Source organism: Carcharhinus amblyrhynchos, chromosome 5 (assembly GCF_965287045.1).
Source record: "Carcharhinus amblyrhynchos chromosome 5, sCarAmb.v2.hapA, whole genome shotgun sequence".
NCBI classification, from domain to species: domain Eukaryota; kingdom Metazoa; phylum Chordata; class Chondrichthyes; order Carcharhiniformes; family Carcharhinidae; genus Carcharhinus; species Carcharhinus amblyrhynchos.
The window spans coordinates 33,858,746-33,871,929 of record NC_137328.1 but is presented as its reverse complement, the minus strand read 5'-3'; positions in this window follow the sequence as shown (position 1 = coordinate 33,871,929).

Genomic DNA, 13,184 nt, shown 5'->3' with positions numbered 1-13,184 from the left:
CACACAGACACGAAGAGAATGCAGAAACTCCACACGGACAGTGACCTGAGCTGGGAATCAAACCCAGGTCCCTGGAGCTGTGAAGCAGCAATGCTAACCACTGTGCTACCATGCCGCCCCTTATGACTCCCAATATGCCCCTCTTCCTTATTCCCCTTCATAGTCCCCTTGTCATACACCACCTCCCCCATTAGGCCCACCCCTTGACAATGTGTCTGGCAAATACTAAGTGGACAGTGAAAGATGGGTACTGCCCAGCCATGCCTCTGACCACCCAGGGATTTCAACAGCCTCCATGCCCCCCGGCACGATGCCAGGTCTCTGCTAGTAGAGACCAGTAGTGATTCTTGACAGGCTTGCTGAAGATCAGAAGATCCCTGGTGCTGGAAGAATCTGGCATTGATTGAGCAATGCATATTTAAATACTACTTTAAATATGCTAATTGACCTTGTGTCCTGAGAGGGTGTGATCAAGTTTGCACCATTAGAAAGAGACTGGGGTGATCTACAAACCAATTGTCACTGGGCACGGAACTTGTTTTTAGGCCCGCACATTATTTACCAAGATTGGTGCGATCTGTGGCAGGCGCAGCAAGGCTGGAAAGTCGACCCCCCATGATTTTCCATATGTTTGGAGTATAAATTAATGCCTCATTTTTCAGAAACAACATGCAGCGCTCACATTAGTCAGACTCAATTGTTCAGGCCACAAATATACGTGTATTTACTGGTACCTTTTATGAAGGATCAAGCAGGTGATACAGGTTGTGTTGCAAAGATGGATGGTGGCAGGTTAAGATGCAGCTACTTTTTGCTTGGATGCCATTGACATTTCAAGATGGTGACTACTTACACTCACTTTGGCAGCTCATTTTTGTACTCAGTGAATGAGTTGACTCATGTTTATAGAAGGATATTTTGAGGTTTTAAAGGTCAACTTACATGCCAACATCTACAATATGTGTATTCAATTTATAGCAAACTACTTGATATAATTACAGTCAATCATTGAATAAAGACATTATTTAATTTAAACAGATCTGTAAGAGATGGCTTCACCTTGAACTCCCTGACTCAGAGTCATTGAGCTGGAATGCGAATAGGACTCTGAAGAGACTCTGACATTTAGGAAGGGGAGGAGTTTCTGGAATAGAGCCATATCTAGGGAAATGCACAGCTTCAGGAAAGGGAGACTGTGACTGAGTGCACCAGGTAGCAGGGCTTTGGGTGAGTTCGAGGAGGAGGTCCTGCAGATGCTGATCCTATCCAACTGACTACCTGTGAGAACAAAGAGAAAGACTGCAGGGACGTGTGGATATGCAAACGTATAAAATAGGAGCAGAAGTAGGCCTTACAGTGCCTCAAGCCTATTCCACCATTCAGTACGATCTTGGCAGATCTGTTTGTATTGAGCTCCACATTCCAATCTATCTCCAATAGTCTTTGATTCCCTTGCGCAACAATAAACTATCTACCTCTGCCTTAAAAATACTTAGTATCCCTGCTTCCACCACCTTTTGAGGAAGAGTTCCAAAGGTGCACAACCCCCTGAGAGGCAACAATGTCTCTTCATCTCTGTCTAAATTGGGTTACCCACAATTTTAAAACAGTGCCCACTCGTTTTGGACTCACCCACAAGAGGAAACATCCTTTCAACTTCCACCTTGTCAACACCATCCTGGATCTTATGTACTTCAATCACGCTTCCAAACCATAGTGGAAACAACCAAGCCTTTCCAACCTTTCCTCATAATACAACCCACTCATTCCAGGTATCTAGTAAATTTCCTCTGAACCACCTCCAATGCAAAGTCGACCAAGGTACCATGGCTCAGAAAGGTGTTCGGGGGAGAAGAGCAGAATAGAAATGTGATAATAATGGAGGACTTGATAATTAGGGGGATAGGTAACATCCTCTGCAGCCAAGAGCAAAAATTGGGAAGGGTATGTTCCTTACCTGGTGCAGGAGATCCAAAGTAACACACAGCAGGTTTATTGAAAGAACTTTTGGCTGAAAATGAAACTAAAGCAGCAGTCGGTGCAACATCCTAATGAGATCACCATCAAATAATGGGATTGGCTCTTAAAGCAATCATGCAACCTTTCAAATAATATGACACCTTATCAGGACAAATATTTCAGAGTTTTTAGATTACCAGTGGGTGTGTCTCTTTGGCCAGAGACCGTCTTGTCTCCCACATTCAGCCTGGTGGTCTGCAGAGAATCAGCATTTTCTCTTCTCTGCTAGACCTCTGTCCAAAACCTCTAAGACAAAAGTCTGTCCGCAGTCAGCCCAGGTACTCTGGCCTTTACTTCCAGGTATGACCATTTTGCACCTTACTCTTAGGCTCAACCCCAGGCCCTGGTTTCCATGGTAACCCAAGCCATATTGAGCTGGTTGAACAGACCACATGACTCTTCATATTCCCTTTACCTTAAAGAGACATTACAAAATGTAACAATCTTATTAATTCACTCATTTATAACAGTAGGAATTGCAGAGACAACCAGGACTTGGAATGAAACATTGCAGAGTACAATAAAATTGGAAAACATAGAGTGGTTAAAACAAGTGGAGTAACTACTTATTCGGGATAACAGTGGCAGCAGAAAAAAGGAATATGGTTATCAGCAAGACAAAAATAGAATCCATATGGACAGAGATAACAGTTAATAACAGACTAATCACACTAATAGATGTGGTCTGCAGACCTCCAAAAAGTGTAAGGAAGGGGGAAGAAGAATTATCACTTGACTGATATCATGCGATTGCATTGAAATATGTAAGATCCTAAAGGACTTGTCAGGGTGGATGCCAAAAGAATGTTTCTCCACGTGAGAGAGACTACAACTAAGTGACATGGTTTAAAAATAAGAGGCCTCCTATTTAAGACAGAAATGAGAAAAAATTTCTTCAGAAGGTCATGAATCTTTGGAACTCTCTTCCCCAGAGAACGGTGGAGACAGGGTCATTGAATAATTTTACGGAGATGGTAGATGAATTTTTCTCTAACAGGGAGTCAGAGGTTATCAGGGATATGCAGAATGTGGCAGATCAACCATGATCTAATGGAATGGCGGATCATCCACAAGGGGCCAAATGGCATGCTCTTGCTTCTAATTCATATAAACACTGGCATGGATTGGTTGGGGTGATTGGCTTGTGTTATGGACAATGAATAAATAATTTAAACAGCCCTACTTCTCCTGTCACCACCCATAACGAGAAAAGTGTTTTTGATTTTTGATTTCCCTCTTCATAAGTGGTGGCGTATATTCCCCAATCCTTAAATTTTGAATGTCCCAATCTTCTATGAATAACTCACACATCAAACTCAGGATAAGATAAAACAAAAGGGTTGATTTATTTCATACGCACAAAAAAATGTGAGAAAGAAGTTTTGCAACGTCTGGCCCTTTTGCTCTCATGCACTAAAAGAAGGATAAGGGAAAGAAAAGGGTACAGGGCCAGACAGCAATAAAATATAAGTTATGGTTTTACATTAGTCTAGAATCTAAAACCAAAAGCATCATAGAATGTTTCTTTTGAGAATAGGTTAATTGACTGTCACAGACTGATCCATCCTTCCAAAAGTGAAGTTTCAATGAGGGGGAAGGCTGGTAGAGCTGAATTATGCTTCAAGGCACCGGTTCCGATGTTCCAGTATTTCATAGTTAAATGAGGGTCAGGCGATTATACCTGTACAGAGTCCCTTCTGCTGCCAGCAGTTTGATGGTAAGATGGTAGACAATGAGAGTCTGTTTGCCTGGAGTTACTGTTCACTTCAAAAGTCAAACAGAAAACTGACCAACTGGAACTTCAGGAATTCAGATAGTTCAAATCTCAGTTGTGTGACATTGTGATGTTGTCAGATTGACTAATGATGCCCTTGGTTGAAACCCATTTTTGGAGCAGGTAGCAGTCGGAATGATGAGCTCCCTGCTTATTGTTTGCATTTTAAAATTCCTCTGGTATGAGCCAACTGGGACACAGTTTCTATGCTATATGTCCTCACAAGACCACAAGGATTAGGAGCATGAGTAGGCCATTCGGCCCATTGATCCTTCTCTGCCATTTGATAATACCATGGATAATCTGATTGTGGCCTCAATTCCACTTTCCTGTCTCATCCGCCATTGCCCTCCCCCAACTCCATAACGCTTGTCTCCCTTGTTGCTCAAAAGTCTATCTAACTCAGCTTTGAATGTATTCAACTTCCAGTAGTCTCTGGGGAAGAGAATTTCACAGACTAACAACTCTTTGAGAGAAAAGATTCTCCTTATCTCAGTCTTAAATGGGAGACTCCTACTTTATAAGTTGTGTCCCCAGATTCTAGATCCCCGACAAGGAGAAACATCCTCTCAGCATCCCCCAGGAACTTATATGTTTGAATAAGATAACCACTTATTCTTCTAAACTCTTAATGGGTATAGGCCTAATCTGCTCAACATTTCCTCTTCAGCTAATCCTTTCATCCCAAGAATTATAGAATTCTTACAGTACAGAAAGAAGCCATTTGGCCCATCAAGTCTGAATCAACTCTCAAAACAGCATCCCACCCAGGCCCACCCCTCCACTTTATTCCTGTAACCCCACACATTTTCCATGGTCAGTCCACCTAACCTGCATATCTTTGGACTGTGGGAGGAAACCGGAGGTCCTGGAGGAAACCCACACAGACATGGGGAGAATGTGCAAACTCAACTCCGCACAGATAGTCACTCAAGATTGGAATTGAACCTGGGTCCCTGGCGTTGTGAGACTGCAGTACTACCCGCTGTGCTGCCTGAATCAGTCATGTGAACCTTCTCTGAACTATTTACAATGTTCTTTATCCTCCCATAAGTAAGAAGACCAAGTGTACACAGTGCTCCGGAGGTGGTGTCACATCTGGCCCTGTCCAGCTGTAGCAACATTTCTCCAATCTTATGCTCTATCTCCCTTCCAGTAAACGCCAAACATTCCATTTGTCTTCCCATTCACCTGTTGCACCTACATAGTACCTTTTTGTGATTCATGCACCAGGATACCCAGATTCCTCTTAATGTAAAGTTCTGCAATCTCTCTCTATTTAAATAATATACTGTTTCTCTATTTTTCTTGCTTAAGTGAACAAATTCACATTTTTCCCACACTACACTGTATCAATCAAATTTTTGCCCACTTTGTACAAAGAACAAAGAAAAGTACAGCACAGGAACAGGCCCTTCGGCCCTCCAAGCCTGTGGCAATGATGAACATAAGAACATAAGAAATAGGAGCAGGAGTAGGCCAACTAGCCCTTCGAGCCTGCCCCGCCATTCAATAAGATCATGGCTGATCTGTCGTGGCTCAGTTCCACATTCCCGCCCTCTCCCCATAACCCTTAATCCCCTCTCTTATCAAAAACCCATCAACCCGCGTCTTAAAAATATTTAGCGAGGTAGCCTCCACCACTTCAACGGGCAGAGAATTCCAGAGATTCACCACCCTTTGAGTGAAGAAGTTCCTCCTCAACTCTGTTCTAAACCACCCCCCCTTTATCTTGAGGCTGTGCCCCCTCGTCCTACTATCCTTTCTGAGCGGGAAGAGTCACTCCACCTCTATCCTATCCATCCCATTCATCATCTTATACGTCTCAATGAGATCTCCCCTCATTCTTCTAAACTCTAACGAGTACAAGCCTAATTTATTCAGCCTCTCCTCATAGCTCAACTCCGGCATCAGCCTAGTAAACCTCCTCTGCACTCCCTCCAAGGCCAAAATATCCTTGCATAAGTACGGCGCCCAAAACTGCACACAGTACTCCAGCTGCGGCCTCACCAATGCCCTATACAGCCGCAGCAAGACCTCCCTACTTTTATATTCAATCCCCCTCGCGATGAAACTAAAACCGTATGCACGTACGGAATCCATATGCTTCCATTCCCATTCTATTCATGTGTTCGTCTAGTTGCCCCTTAAATGCTACCATCGTACCTGTTCCCACCACCTCCAAGGCAGAGAGTTCCAGACATTCACCACCTTCTGTGTTAAAAAAAGCTTGCCTCATACATCTCCTCTAAACTTTTTCCCACACTCCTTAAACCTATGTCCCCTAGTACTTGACTTTTCTACTCTAGGAAAGAGCATCTGACTATCCACTCTGTCCATACCACTCATAATCATGTAAACTTCTTTCAGGTCGCCCCTCAACCTCCATAGTTCCAATGAGAACAAACCAAGTTTATCCATCCTCTCCTCATAGTTAACACCCTCCAGACCAAGCAATATCCTGGTAAACCTCTTCTGTACCCTCTTCAAAGCATCCACCTCCTTCTGGTGGAGTGGTGACCAGATTTGTACACAATATTTTAAATGAGGCATAACTAAGGTTTTGTACAGCTGCAGCGTGATGTGTGAACTTTTTTTATACTCAATGCCCTGACCGATGGAGGCAAGCATGCTATATGCCTTTTTGCCTACCTTATCCACCTGCGTTGCCACTTTCAGTGATCGATGGACATGTACACCAGTTCTCTCTGTCAGTACTCCTAAAGGTTCTACCATTTATTGTATAATTCCTACGTGCACCGGACCTTCCAAAATGCATTACCTCAGACTTGTCTGGATTAAACTCCATCTACCATTTCTCCGTCCAAATCTCCAACTGTCTATATCTTGCTGTATCATTTGACAATCCTCTTCACTATCTGAAATTCTACCAATTTTTGTATCATCTGCAAACTTACTGATCAGACCAGCTACATTTTCCTCCAAATCATTTACATATACTACGAACAACTCATTAGTAAGCTCATTATTCCCTCCTGACAATTTACTTTCCTACCTATCTTTGTCTCATCAGCAAATTTAGGGGCAGCATGGTGGCACAGTGATCAGCACTGTTACCTCACAGCGCCAGGTTCGATTCCGTCCTTGAGTCACTGTCTTGTGTGGAGTTTGCACTTTCTTCCCATGTCTGCGTGGTTTCCTCCGGGCGTTACAGTTTCTTCCCACAGTCCAAATATGTGTGGGTTAGGTTGATTGGCTATGCTAAAATTGACCCTAGTGTCAGGGGATTGGCAGGGTAGATGCATGGTGTTACAGGAATAGGGTCTGGGTGGGATTGTGGTTGGTGAAGGCTTGATGGGCTGAATGGCCTCCTTCTGTACTGTAGGGATTTTATGGATTCTTTAAATTTAGTTACATACATTTGGTCCCTTCATCCATGTCATTAATACAGATAGAATTAGTAAACCGTAACCCATATAAGTGTACTATCATAATAATGTATTGCAATAATTAAACCAGATGTATGCCCTTTTTCACACCCTCTTGGCTTAATGTGAACAATGCAATTTTAATGGCATCAAAGTCTTGTGGAAGTCTGTAATAAGGAGTTGCAATACTTGTCAGTTAACTGGAAACTGTAGTGAGATTTGTTGGGATTTCAGCAGGGAAAATGTCTATTTTCAAACATAGATGGAGCTGAAAGATACAAGGATTTTCTGTACCATCTTATGGATATTTAAGGACTTAGATTCATTCAAGGAAGCATAAAACCTGTCATGTTTGTCTGGATTGTATTTTTGAGAGATATTTGAATGTTAGAAAATGTTCCATTATATCAGCTCTTTCTGTTACGTCTTGCACTCTTTGATCCTCCAGCATGTTTGCAGCATTATAGAAAAGCAGTTCATTTGGAAAACTTGTCTCTTTCTTTGTCGTGACTACTTTGTCTGGATTACAGCCATGGAATATAAAATGAAGCAAGGAATGAAGCCAGAAAATGGAAGTAGAGAGGCACAATCTGTCAGGTCTCCTATATGACAGCCAAGAAGCATCTGATGTTCTGACTTGATTGTAAATTTGAATCGAAATCTCATCTGATAGATAGCATCTGCAGCAGTGCAGCATACCCTCAGTATTGCTCTGGAGCATTGGCATTGATTATTAGACTCAATGCCTGCAAGTGGAACTTGAAACTGGAACCGTTGAGCTCAAAGGCAAGAGTGCTACTAACTGAGCCAAAGCTTGTACAGAAATTCTGTTTTCCTATCCACCACTGGGCATCATTGCTTAAAGTACACATTTCCAGGATTCATCCATCAGGCTGCAAGAACTTATTGAAAGGTAAAGAATGCTTGTCGAGACTTTCTGGCGTAGTGGTTAGCGCTGCTGCTTCACAGCACCAGGGACCCAGGTTCAATGCCAGCCTTAGGTGGTAGTTTGCATGTTCTCCCCATGTCTGTGTGGGTTTCTTCTGGGTGCTCAATTTCCTCCCACAGTCCAAAGAAGTGCAGATTAGGCGGATTGGCCACGCTAAATTGCTCTTTAGAGTCAGGAGGATTAGCAGGGTAAATACAAGGGTTATAGGATTATTGCCTTGATGGGGGATTGTTGTTATTGCAGGTTTGATGGGCACATGGCCTCCTTCTGCAATGTAGGGATTCTATAAATATCTTGGGACTTGGTTTAGGTATCACAGTAGCTATGCTTCTATAGTTAAATCCCTTGTCCACCAGCAAAATTGGAGATCACATTTTTGCTGGATCTACAATCTGCTGCTCTCTAGTTGTTTTATAAGTTACCTTTGAACCTTTGTCCTCTGATTGATGACCCTTCTGTTACATAAAGAGTTTCCTTCTTTACCCTGCTTGATTTTGATTAAGTCTACCCTTAACTTTCTCTTTTCTAATGAGAACAATCTCAGCTTCTGCACATAACAGAAATTCCTCATCACTGGTGCCACTACAAATGTGGCTATAAAACTTTGTAATGTCAAAGATCGACACGATACACAGGCCAGGATTCTCTGGTTATTCATGGCCCGCTGCCGCTGCCAGAGAGGATGGAGAATTTGGCGCTCAGCCATATCTGTGTTCACTGCGGCTGGATGGGAGAATCCTGCTGCTTTGGTTGGCCAAAGAATCCCACCCAAGGATTACGTATATAAAGCCATTCTAGCGGATAAAAGCACTTTTCAGTATATTACTATGCCAATCCAGACCAATCCCATTCAAATCCAAGGCTTTTGATATGGTCCCACACAGGAGATTAATAAACAAAATCAGAGCATGTGGGATGGAGGGTTAATATACTCAATATTGGGAATTGGTTAACAGGAGGAAAACAGAGAATAAGCATAAAGAAGAACATGTCGCTGTCTAGAGCTTCAGGTTTTCAGGGGCAAGGTTGAGAAGGTGAGTCTTCATGAGTAACTTTGGCCAGTATGGAAGTTGAACCTGTGCTGTTAACATTACTCTGCATCACGAACCAATTGTCCAGCCAACTGAGCTAATATTCTACCTAACATATAATTACAGACTGATTTATAAGCACTGCAGTTGGGCGACATCTCTGCTACATAGAAGTAGCACTGAGGGCTAGCAGTTCATCATTAGCATTGAGAAAGTTGCCAGGTTTTATATAATCCATTTTGATTGCTTAATGAAGCTACGTAGGCTTTTACTGCAGGGCAAGCCAGTGCAAACATCTATTCTGTTCCAAAGTTCAGAGTCACACTGTTCTTAAATCTCTTCTATTAATGAAGCACTGTAGAATGAATGAGTGATGATAGCGGTGTCATAATGAAGACACCATAAAGGATCAGCAATTTAGATGTTATCTGTGACTCAATAGTAGTGCTGTCATGTGTAAGTCAGAAGATTGTGGGTTCAAATCCTATTACCAGAGACTTGGGCACAAAATACAGGCTAACAGTGAGGAGGTAGGCACTGTAGTTAAATTGAGGCCTCCTTTGATCTCTCAAATGCATATAAAAGATCCCATGGCAATATTTTTAAAGCAGTAAGAAGTCTCACAACACCGGGTTAAAATCCAACAGGTTTATATGGTAGCAAACACTACTAGCTTTCGGAGTGCTACTCCCACTCACCTGACAAAGGAGCAGCTCTCCGAAAGCTAGTGGCGTTTGCTACCAAATAAGCCTATTGGACTTTAACCTGGTGTTGTGAGACTTCTTACAATATTTTTAAAAACAAGGAGGTTCACTTGATCAATATCTATCCTTCAACCTATATCACTGGAACAAATTACTTTGTCATTATTACATGATTGTTACTCTAAATCAGCTGCCACATTTCCCACATTACAACATTGTAAAGGACTTATTAACTCCATATTAATGAAAATCTCTTTAAACTTTGCTTGATTAAATTGCATACGGGTGCAGATTTGGTACAGTACCTAATCTACCCATGGAAATTTGGTGTGGTAGTGCTGCAGTTTTTGATGATTGCATCTCAGTAGTTTCTTGTCAAACATTATGTCCATGGTCAAAAAGTATCTTTCTAATCATGTGTATTGAACATAGGATTTTCTATATGAGCATGCTTCAGAGCAACTTGCACTGATCCTTTTAACCCACCCTTTATATCTACAACAGCCATTAGAAATTGAGGGGGAAATCCTTAAGGGTCACATGCTCAGGTCAGAGAGGCAGCACCGGAAGACAAGCCAATAGGGAGCATGTGTATGTGTCCTGGGTCGGGAAGGAGCCTCAGTTGGAATCAGGGAGGAGATGAGAGTAGATGTGTATACAATTCTGTTACACCCTTTATTTATATATGTAAACATTGTTGTCTATATATTAATTATAACTTGAGGCCACAACAAGTTGCCTTCAAAGTTATTACACTGATGACAAAGAAAAACTTTGTTAGTTGTTGGGGGATTGCAGGGTGCAGCTAGCAGGAGGAGAATGAGCGTCAAAGCTATGAAGAAGCAAGGTACAAACGCAATATAAAAACACCTTTAATTGGAAAGATTGAGCTGTTTGACCTAGAAGTTGAAAACTGGGGGCAGTATATCAAAAGGCTGCATTATTTCTTTGTAACTAGTGAGTTCACAGCAGAGGAAAATTGGTGGTACTACTCTCAATCTGTAGACCACAAACATAGAGCCCAGTGAGGAATCCAACATTGCCTGATGCTCCAACATTTGGGTCAGATAATCGAAATTGTCAAAATTATTTGAACCCCTGACCTTCAATCATTATGTTGAGGTATAAATTTCATTCTGCAATCCAGGAGTCAGGGGAGACTTTTGGTCTGTGGAATAAACAGCCTTGTAATACTAAAATAAGTTATTGGCTGAGACCTAAATCTCTTCAGAAAAATCCATGGAGATGGCCCAGGTGATTGAGCAGGGTGTAAGAGAATTACAAGGCATGCCCAATGAGGGGAACTGTTTGTGGTGGGAAACGGCTACTGTGAGGAACAGCCCGAGTAAGGATGCGGCAGAGACTAAGAAGGGGACTATAGCGCCAGGGATGCAAGCTCATTTCCAAAGATTGGGAGAGCACTCACTGGTGCAACAATTAAAATGTTTTTGTTGTTAAAGGGTCGTTTATAAGCATGGTGCAGAGTGAAGCTGTCAGGACAGAACTTGCAAAAAAAAAGACAACGGTTAGTTCAACTCTGTTTAAAAAAAAACTGGATGAGGAGCCCGACAAGGAACCCAAATCATAAATTTTCGACCAGATCCAACTCAATACGGTGCATCTGAAAACTTGAAGCTCTAGACAGGGACATGTTCTTCTTTATGCTTCCTGAAGTTGATGACAATCTCCTTTGTTTTGTTGAGGAGACTGCATTGGGAATAGTGAATACAATAGATCAAATTGAAGGAAGTACAAATGAAATGTTGCTTGGCCTGAAAAGAGTATTTGGCGTTTTAAATGGCAAGATAAAGGAGCAGATAAAGGATGTTGCACCTTCTGCAATTGCAAGAGAAGTGTAACAGGAAGGGAAATAGCTTTGATGGTAAATGGTAAATCTCTGAAAATGGAAGTTGACACAAGAGTCACAGCCACAGTCATAGGGGAGCAAGCATTTCAATACCTTCAAAAAGGTCTGCCTCTGCTGAGATTGAGTAAGCCAGGGGTCATCTCTACTTAAACACGAGAGATGGGGAGTGAAGACAGTAGGGTCAGCAAGTTACTGTATCCTACAGAAACCAAGAAACAGAAGCACAACTACCTGTTCTAGTAATTGAGAGTCACAGACCTTGCCTAATGGGTCAAGATTGGTTGAAGTAGATAAAACTATGAGACAGAGAGGCTACTATGTAAATCTCTGAGGGTGTCCAAAAGGAACTGGGATGAATAAAAGGGCTATAACCAAATTTTATTTGAATCCCGAGGTAGTGCCAAATTTCTTTTGGACCCATCCAGTGTCTTATGCACTTCATCATTAAGATTGATTAAGAAGGGGAAAATACAGTACACAAGTAAGCTTGCAGGGAATATAAAGACTAACACTAAGTGTTTCTATAGATATGTGAAGAAAAAGAGATTGGTGAAGACAAATGTAGGTGCCCTACAGACAGAAACAGGGGAATGTATAATACAAAGAAATGGCCAAGCAACTGAATACATACTTTGGTTCTGTCTCCACAAAAGAGGACAAATCAAATGCCAGAAATGTTGGAGAATGCAAGATTTAGAGAGAGGGAAGAACTGAGGGAGATCAATATTAATAGAAAAATGCTGTAGAGGAGGAATTCCTGGAGTGTATATGGGATAGTTTTCTTAAGCAATATGTGGAGGAACCAACTGGAGAGCAGACCATCTTAGACTGGGTGCTGTGTAATGAGAAGGGGATCATTGCCAGTCTAGCTGTATGAGACCCCTTGGAGATGAGTGACCATAACATGATAGAATTTTTTTTTTATCAAGATGGAGAATGAAGTAGTTGATTCAGAGGCTAGGGCACTGAATTTTAATAAAGAAAATATGAGGTTATGAGGCATGAGTTGGCATAGAAGATTGGGGAGAATTACTTAAAGGGATGATAGTGGATAGGCAATGACAAACATTCAAGGAGCACATGGGGGAACTGCAGCGACTGTTTATTCCTGTCTGGCATAAAAGCAAAATGGGTAAGAGGACCAATCCATGACTTACAAAGGAAATCAGAGAGTATCCAATCTAAGGAAGAAACACATAGATAGGCCAAAAAAAATTATAGGCCTGAGGATTGAGAGTAGTTTAGAATTCAGGAAAGAAGGACCAAGGGATTAATTAAGAAGGGGAAAATACAGTACGAAAGTAAGCTTGCAAGGAATGTAAAGACTGACAGTAAGGGCCTGATTTTACCATTTTCATTCTAAGTGCTGAATCTGGGTGCAATTCAGATCCAACTCGGAAAACTGTTCTCAGACACCCCCATATGCACTTAGCCTGGAAAAAAATCGTGAG